At 35.5% G+C, this 10,060-nt stretch overlaps 1 pseudogene; it reads right to left on the bottom strand.

The window, feature by feature from the left end:
* Positions 1-393: 393 nt before the first annotated feature.
* LOC138166115 (ribonuclease H1 pseudogene) lies at positions 394-1,595 on the bottom strand (annotated as a pseudogene).
* Between the last annotated feature and the right edge of the window lie 8,465 nt (positions 1,596-10,060).

Genomic DNA, 10,060 nt, shown 5'->3' with positions numbered 1-10,060 from the left:
TTGTCAAATTTATTCATTGTCTCAAGTAGTTTTTTTTTGCTTAATTCTCTAGGATTTTTTAAACATATCATCATATCATCTGTAAAGAGTGATTATCTCAATAAATGCAGAAAGGACTTTTGACAAAATACAACATCTATTCCTATTAAAAACACTAGAAAGTATAGAAATAAATGGAGTCTTCCTTAAAATAATAGATAGCATCTATTTAAAGCCATCTGGAAATGTTATATGTAACAGGGATGAGCTATAAACATGTCCAATAAGAACAGGGGTGAAACAAGGATGTCCATTATCACCTCTATTATTCAATCTTGTAGTAGAAATGTTAACAGTAGCAATTAGAGAAGAAAAAGAAATTGAAGGAATCTAATTCAGCAAAGAAGAGAGGGAGAGATTGAGGTCCCCCATTAGTACAGTTTTGCTATCTATTTCTTCCTCTAAGTCCCTTAATTTCTCCTCTAGGTATCTGGATGCTGTACCACTTGGTGCATAAATGTTTAGTAATGGTATTGCTTCATTTTCGTTGGTGCCTTTTAGCAGGATATAATTTCCTTCCCAATACTTTTTTTAATTATATCTATTTTGCTTTTGCTTTGTCTGAGATAAGGCCTGCTACCCTAAATTTTTTTTTTTACTTTGGTTGAAGGATTATATATTTTACTCCAACCTTTTGCTTTTACCCTGTGTGTATCCCCCTGTTTCAAATGTGTTTACTCTAAACAGCATATTGTACGATTATGGTTATTAATCCAATCCGCTATCTGCCTCCATTTTTTTCTTGGTTTGCTCTTTAATTAGATTATAAAAATTATGCTATGTTGATTCTTGAGATATTTTAGCTCCTTATCTTGCTAATCTATCAATTTCTTCATTGCCTGCAAACCGTGAATGACCAGGAACATGAATCCATTTAATGTCTATGTCTTGAATAAGTGTATCAAGCTTAACAAAGTCTTCTTTGTTAATGACACCCTTTCCTGTGCTTGTTTTCCAGCCATTTTTCTTCCAGTCTTTAAGCCAACTTGTTATATACCATTTAGAGTAAACATACTATCCCTGTAGAGAACCAGTTTACTGATGTTCTGATTCTTGGCTTGTTAGATTGCTTTGCAGAGAGCATGTACTTCTGCTCTTTGGTTTGTCTGTCACCCAGGAGGTCTATCAGCCACATTTAGGGGATGGCTTGGCCCCCAATAAACACCAATGCCTGCTCAAGCTTTCCTCCTCCCATTACTGGAGAAGTATCCATCTGTGTAAACCACAGCTGCTTTTCCCATGTAAGAAAATGTTTCTTTGCTAAGTAAAGGTACTGAGTCTGTATCTTGTTTTTTAAGCTTTGCACAAGGCTCTTCCTCTTCATCTGATGACTCACAGGGTCTCTTATGTGGTTTCTTGGGGTCTTGTGTGTCACTTTTCTTTTTCTGCTCTGTTGAACAATCAGGGCTTGCAGTATTTCAGACAAAGGCCCAAGTCTCATCTTCGGTAGCAAACTTCTTGAACCTGGCAAGAGGAAATCGGTTCACTTATGCTTGACAGTCACTCCAGGTGGGGAACACGCCAGTCTTGCAGCCCCTCCTCATGGCATAGAACATGCCAGCGCTCAGAGGACATGCACCATAGTGGCCGAAGGCACCCAAGACAACTCTGGAGACAGTGGCCCAGAAACTCAAGATTTCCAGCTTGGTGTTTAACCAAGAATTTTTATCTTGTTCTTTTTTCTAGTTTGTTTTTTTAGTTGCATGCTCAATTCAATAATCTGTTATTTGATTAATGTAAACATTTAGAGAGATAAAACTTCTCATAAATACTACTTTGGTTTAATCTCATAAATTTTGGTATAGTGTCTCATTGATATAATTCTCTTTAATAAATTTATTGATTTTTTTCTATGATTTATTCTTTGATCCCATCATTCTTTTTTTTTTTTTTTGAGGGAGAAAGGCAGGGCAATTGGGGTTAAGCGACTTGCTGTAGGTCACACGGCTAGTACATTTTAGGTTTCTGAGGCAGGATATGAACTCAGGTCCTCCTGACTCTATGGCTAGATCTCTATTCACTGCAGCACCTAACTTTCCCAGATCCCCTCATTCTTTAAGACTGCATTATTTAGTTTCAAATTATTTTTAATCCATGTTTCCATGGCCCTTTATTGACTGTAATTTTTATTGCATTATGACCTGAAAAGGATATATTTAATATTTCTGCTTTTCTGTATTTGGTTGTGAGTTTTCAATGCCATAATACATGGTGAATTTTTGTGTCATTGCTATGTAATCCTGAGAAAGAGATATACTACTTTCTATGCCTATTCAATTTTCTCCAGAGGTCTATAATATTTAACTTTTCTGAAATTCTATTCATTTCCTTAACATCTTTCTTTTTTTTTATATTTTGTTAAATTTATCCAGTTCTGAAAAAGGTAAATAGAAATCCCTCACTATTATGGATTTACTACATATTTCTTCCTGAAACTCATTAACTTTTTCTTTAATAACCTGAATGCTATACCATTTAGTGCATATCCTTTTCTTATTGATACTACTTCATTGTCTCTGGTACCTTTTAGCAAAGTATATTTCCTTTCTTATCTCTTTTAATTAGACCTAGCTGTGCTTTTGCTTTTTCTGAAATCATAATTGCTAGTCCTGTTTTTTTTAAGCTGATGCATAATAAATTCTTTTCCAGCTTTTTACCTTTATTCTCTGTGTGTCATTTTGCTTCAGTTGTGTTTCTTTTAAATAACATATTGTAAAATTCTTGTTTTGAGTCCATTCTGCTATCCACTTCTGTCTCATAGGTGAGTTCATCCCATTCACATTCACATTCAAAGTTATTTTTGCTACCTTTTATTTTTCCCAATTTGATTTTTCCTTTTCTTCCTACTTCTTTTTTTCTTCTTTTACACTGTTACTCATTAATATTATTTGGCTTCCTTCCTCCACCTCCCACAATCTTCCCTCCTTCTATCAATCTTGCTTTTCTCTCTTACTTCACCCATCCTACTTCCCTTTATGGGGAGATAGATTTCTGTACCCAAATAAATGTGTATTTTATTTCCTCTTTGATCCATTTCATGTGAGAATAAAGTGCCTGTAAGACAGCTCAACTTTTCCTCCACTATAAAAGTTCTTTCACAAATCTTTTAAGTGAGAAAATTTCACCATTGTATTTCTCCCTTCCACATTTTCCAAGTTCATCCCTTTTTCTTACTCCTTAATTTAATTTAATTTTTTGCCTTTTGGAGGGCAATTGTGGTTAAGTAACTTGCCCAATATTACACAGCTAGTTTTGTGTGTGTGTGTGTGTGTGTGTGTGTGTGTGTGTGGGTGTTAAGTGTCTGAGGCTGGAACCAAACTTGGATCCTCCTGACTCCAGGGCCAGTGCTTTACTCACTATGCCTCCTGGCCGTCTCTCTTAATTTTATCTTTGAAAAGTTTCAAATGATCATAGTCAACTTATACCTTTGATATTTGTCAATATACACTCCTTCTAACTGCCCTAATAAAGAAAAAGTCCTTTGGAGTTACAAGTATCATTTTCCTATATACGATGTAGACAGTTTAACCATTTTGAATCCTTTATGATTTCTCTTTTCTATTTATTTGTTTATGCTTCTCTTGGTCTCATTTTTGAATCTCAATTTCTGTATTCACATCTGGTCTCTTCATCAGGAATGCTCAAATGTCCTCAATTTCATTAAATGATGAATTATCAGTAAATTAAATAACTTCATTAAATTTTTCTTCTGAAGGATTATAATTCAGTTTTTTTTTTTGAAGGGGAGAGAGAATTCTTGGTTGTGATCCTAGCTCTTTTATCTTATAGAATATTCTATTCTAAGCCAGGAGTGGTGAACCTCTAGCCTTGAGGACACATGTGGCCCTCTAGGTCCTCAGGTATAGCCCTTTGATTGAATCCAAACTTAACAGATCAAAACCCTCAATAAAAGGTTTTGTTCTATAAACTTGGACCCAGACAAAAGGCCACAACCAAGGACCTAGATGTCCACATGTGACCTCAAGGGCGCAGATTCCCCACCCCTGCTTCTAAGCCCTCTAATTCTTTAATGTATAAGCTACTATATCTGCTCCATGATGTTTGAATTATTTTTTCTAGCTATTTGCAATATTTTGTCTTTGACCTGGGAGCTCAGGAATTTAGGTATACTGTTCCTTAAGAGTTTTTATTTTGGGATTTTTTTTAAGGAGATGATCAGTGGCTTCTTGCAAATTCTATTTGATCTACTTTTTCTAGTATATCAGGACAATTTTTCTTGATAATTTGTTGATATATGATACCTAGACTCCCAGATTTCAAGTAGTCTAAAATTCTTAAATGATTTCTCTATATTCCCTGTCAGTTTTTTTTTTTTTCAATTTGACACTTCACATTTTTTTTTAAGCAATCAGGGTTAAGTAACCTGCTCAAGGTAACACGGCCAGTTATTTCTGGGTGTGGTACTAAGTATCTGAGCCCAATTTGATCCCCAGGTCATCCCGACACTGGAGTTGGTGCTCTTACTCACTGAGCCACCTGGCCCTGGCCGTCCCATCACTTCACATTTCTTCTGTTTATCATTCTTTTGATTTTGTTTTATTGTTTCTTTATCTCATGAAGTAATTAGGTTCTACTTATCAATTCTAAAGAATGATTTTCTTCAGTGACCTTTTGTTTTTCTTTTTCTATCTGGCCAATTCATCTTTTTCAGTAATTTTTTTCTTATCCAGTGGGTTGTTGTGCCTCTTTTAACATTGACCTATTCTTTTCATTTAAGGTGTTATTTTTTTTTTTCAAATAATGTTTTGTGCCTCCTTTATGAAGTGGTTGACTCTTTCTTACATCACATTCATTTATTTTTCCCAATTTTCCTCTGCCTCCTTTATCTGATTTTTAAAGTACATTTTGAGTTCTTCCAGGGCCTGAGACCAATTTGCATTTTTCTTTGAGGCTTTGCATGTAGCTAGCTGCTTTTATCTCTCTCTCTCTCTCTCTCTCTCTCTCTCTCTCTCATTTATATTTTGGTCTTTTAGTAGCTTCATTTATTAAGGTTATTTTTTGATGTTTGTTCATTTTACAAACTTTTTCTTAACTTTTAGCTTTATGTTAAAGTTGGGCTCTACTCCCAAGATGGAGGGGACACTGTCTCTAGCTTCAGGTTTTTCATACTGCTCTGTTCAGAGCTAATTTGGGGGAGTCTATAAGTTTTAGTTCTTCCAAGCTGGTATGGTCTAAGGAAAAGTATGGCCAATAATCCCCTGACCTGTGCTTCAGTCTGTGAGTGACTACAAACACTCTTTTCTACTCCAGAACTATGACCATGGTCCTGCTTCTGCCAGGGTAGTACTAGTACTCCTAGTTCTACTAATTCTTGCTCCAGGGCTGTGACCTAAAGTCAAGTATGGGCAATGCAACAGAGTCCTGTGGTAGTTCTAGGAAAAGATTCCCTGTTATTTTCCTCTGATCAGTTGTCTGATCTTGCTCTCTTTGGGTTGAGGGATGTAAAACCTGCTGCTGTTGATTCAATTATTCCCAAGATCTGGTGATAGCTTGTTGCAAGAAAATTCCATTACAGCTTCATGGTCAGGGACTTGAAGCCTTGCTGATGGCTCTTCCTTGGTCCTGGTCTTTGCAGTAGTCTTGTTATAGGTAGTGGGGACACATTGCACTGGACCTTTCCTACTGACCTTCAAAGTTGTTTGGGGCTGGAAAATTGTTTCACCCTGTCCTTTGGTTGGCTCTACCAATCTAGAATTCATTTTTTGGTATTATTTTAATATTGTTGGATGGAAATTCAGGAGAACTCAAGTGATTTCCCAGCTTTACTCTGCCATCTTGGCTCTTTCCTGACTAATTTGTTAATAAATGCTTCAAAGAAGAAATTCAGTTAAATGTTCAATATTAAATCAAGCATCAAGAAAGGAGATTTTCTCTCATCCTCTCTCTGTGATATTGCTATCAGTATCATTATGTTATTAATAGATACACAGATTTGATATTTATCTCTATTACATGTACAGATAGGTTGATATATATATATGTGTACATATTTATATATTGTTTTTGTGTATATACACACACACACACACACACACACACACACACACACACATATATATATATATATATATATATATATATATATATATATGCATGTATGTTTGCAATTTGTGTATTTACACATACATACTTAGATCTGTATAAATGATGGGGTACCGGGGGTCTAGGTCAAACCAACTTGTAAAACCAGTCTGTGAAGTTGTAACTGTAATTTGTCCTTTCCCACCCTTGAGCTCTTGAGCTCTGCCCCTTCTCCCTATCTCACACTCTACCTAGGCAACGCCCTGTGACCCCTTTGTTCTTACTTAATCTCTTCATTTCTTCTGGGCCTGGCCCACACCCTCCTTTGTCCTTGCCTTTTGTCTCCTTTGGCCTGGCCCAAATCTTGTCTAAACTATCTATTCACATGCTCCTCTTGGTCAGCTCTGACCTTTGTCTATGCATTGAGGCCACTCCTGTCTGGTCAGCCCTGACAATGGCAGCCCTACCCTTTAAAGGTAAAAGCATGTACCCCTGTCACTTACAGGTCCCCTAAAGGACTCTTGCCTGCTTCTCATGGAAGCTTAACAATAAACTTCTACAACTCCAATTAAGCCTGAGACCTTGAATTCTTTCCAGACGCTATTGCAGGTTTTCTGGTCTTAGATAAGATCAGAATATCTGCTGAACCTTTTGGGATCCCATCCCCCATCATTTGGACCAATATTATAGCTGAAATACAGATGTATTATATATAATGCCCAAGTGGAAGAAAATTTTCCTAAAAATGATAATGTTTCTGAAATCCTCTTCATTTTGAACAGCCTAATACAGATTGCGTCACATTTAATATACTAAACAATAAATGATTTCATTAGTAAATATTCCTTTATATGGTCATAAAATTGAATAGGCAGTAGTAGTAAATCCAGTGGACTATATTTGTAAGATTACATGGCTTTTAGTAATACCAAATTTAGTCCCTTAATTAAAAAGGATATCATTTTATTTCAAATAAACTTTTATAATTATATTTCGTTTTTACATTACCTAAAATTACCCCTTTATTTCTCCTTTTCCAGAGCCATTCCATTAAAAAATGGTTTACAAAATGGAGGAAGAGTTAAAATCATAAAAAAGCCAATCAGTATTACAAATTAAACCTGAAAACATACACAATTTCCTCATTGATGGACCTTTCACTTCTACAAAGGAATTAAGGAAGATAACAGAGAATGAATTAATGAGGACACTGGTAATGTATCTTGTGGCCTTGCTAAGCTTTGTCTCCCCAGGAACAGAGATTTCTGAGAACTTGCCTCAAGTCAAGATGAAGGAAAGATCTCTCTTTGAGTATTCAATGCTGTGCTTAAGCTTGTTGTAACTCTGGGGTAGATGGCCTATTCAGTTGTGATCCAGTAGTGGGAAACTTTTGACTCTTTTGTGCTCTGTGACTGACCAAATGAATGTACTTTGTTTATGATTGGAAACTAATCTCCATTTGAGAAGAAGGACTTTGTGATTGATTAAATGAATTTAATGTCCAGGGGTGGAGTAGTACTTGGAAATTATTGAATTACACTTGGTGAATGCTATATTTTGAATTATGCTATATTTTGATTTTCTCTGTTCTTAATTTGTCACTGAATAAAATGGAGGGCACCTATGCTGGTATTTTGAACCTTGGGAAGTTCCCTTTGCTTGGCATTACATAATCATAGCTATCTCTTTTATCTCTTTTAATCCAAGCTATCCTTTGGTTAAAAATACATGTCTCCCTCAAAGTTGTGAATGACATATAATATATTTCTGTGTTCTCTTCTCCCTTTGTCTTCTCTCTCTCTCTCTCTCTCTCTCTCTCTCTCTCTCTCTCTTTCTCCTACTCTCTCTCTCTCTCTCTCTCTCTCATACACACACACACACATTATCTCTCCAATAATATTCCATAGGTGATTATATTTAGCTTCAAAGCATGGAACATAAAGAATTCCACAGACCAAAATTTAAAATGACCCAAGAGGCAATAGAAAGCTATAAATTTGGTTTATGTGCTCTATGCTATTTATAGAACACAACTAAATGTAATTTGACCATTAAAAAGTGATTTTTAAGAAATAATTTATAATATTTTTGAAAAAGTTTTAGATTTGTAATGTAATTAGATAAAAAACTAGAACACACATCTTATACATACATACATACATACATTCATAGAAAGAGAATTAAAAAAAAAACTTTTGAATAGCTTGATTATTGGGTTGATGAGGGATGTCTCCCTCTAGGTTCAGCAGGAATTCTGATCTTATATAAGACCAGAAAACCTGCAATAGTGTCTGGAAAGAATTCAAGGTCTCAGGCTTAATTGAAGTGAGAGTTGTAGAAGTTTATTGTTACACTTCTATGAGAAGCCGGCAAGAGTCCTTTATGGGACCTTCAAGTGAGAGGGGTACATGCTTTTACTTTTAAAGGGTAGGGCTGCTATTGTCAGGGCTGACCTGATGGAAGGGACCTCAGTGCATAGATAAAGTTTAGAGCTAACCAAGAGCAAATTGTGACTTTGGTGCATAGATAGTTTAGATGAGATTTGGGCCAGACCTGAGGAGAAATGAAGAGACTGAATAAGAACAAAGGAGTCACAAGGTGTTGCCTAGGTCAAGTGCAGATAGGGGAAAGGGGGAGATTTCACAGATTACAATTTTACAATACAAATTGCAGTTACAATTGTACAAACTGGTTTTGCAAATTGGTTTAGATCCCAGGTACCCCATCAGGTTCAAATCTAATGAGGTGAAATTTAATGGGGGGAAAAATAGAATGTGAATGTATCTGAAGTAAACAACAAAAATTTCACAAGTATATGGCAGAGGAAATTTGCTTCTTTTGAAAAACAATGTTCATAGGATTTATTATTATTTCAATATGAATCAGTAGTAAGATATGAAAACCAAAAACAGCTAATGGAATCAGTATGCAATAAGACAGGCAGAGTGTCCAAGTCACAGGAAATGATAGTGCTGCTATAAAATGTCTTGCTTAGGCAACATTTGGAATATTGTGTGAAGTCGTCATCACCACATTTTAGGAAGCCTCTTTATAAATAGGAAAATGTCTAGAGATAGGCAACAAGGATAGTAAAGGGCTTTTAGATTGCAGTATAGTAAATGAAAGATTGGTGGTATTAAGTCTGGAAAAGAAAAGACTTTGGCAATTGGGCGTGGCATTTTAAAATTTTATTTATTTTTAGTTTTCAACATTCTTTTCCACTATATTTTGAGTTATAATTTTTTCTCCCCATCTTTCTCTTACCCCCACCCCAATATAGCAAGCCTACTGAATACCCCTTCCCCCAATCTGTTCTCTCTTATATCCTTCCCCATCCTAACTTTCTAGTAGGGCAAGATGGATTTCTATACCCCAGTGCCTGTATATCTTATTTCCCAGTTGTATGTAAAAAACAAATTTTGGGCATGCCATTTTTGTTTCAATTACTCATAATGTCATCACATGAAAGCAGGATAAGAAGAATTATCATTGACTCCAGAGGGAAAATTAGAAACAACCAAGCAAAATTATAAAAATACAACTTTATACTTCATATTAATAAGTGACCAAAACAAACAAACAAATAAAACTCCACTATTTTAGGTGTCTAAAACGGCAATGGAGTGTCTCAATAGACACTGTCTCCTTGTCAGACTAAATTTTGAATGTCATGTTATGTTCTGAATGGCAGCAATGAAGGACAATTAGAAACTGAAGGTGAACCAGGAGGTAATGTTTGTGTCAAAGACCCTCATGTCCATTATATACAAATTTATTAATGGAACTGGGGTATGCTTAGCTTACTGAAAATAAGATTAATCAGGAACATGATAGCTGTCTTTGAGTATTTGAAACACCAACATTGGAGGGGACAGCAAACTTGTCCAGCTTCGTCCCAGAGTTTATTTTCAGGCAAAATTGGTAAAACTGCAAAAAAAAAAAAGTTCAATTTAGGTTTCCTCTCGGGAAAATATTAACA

This window comes from Petaurus breviceps, unplaced genomic scaffold, assembly GCF_028583685.1.
Source record: "Petaurus breviceps papuanus isolate PSGF00001 unplaced genomic scaffold, PetGlider_PUasm1.0 220, whole genome shotgun sequence".
NCBI lineage: Eukaryota > Metazoa > Chordata > Mammalia > Diprotodontia > Petauridae > Petaurus > Petaurus breviceps.
Note: the sequence above shows the minus strand (reverse complement) of the source record. Positions and strands in the feature narration are given on the sequence as shown.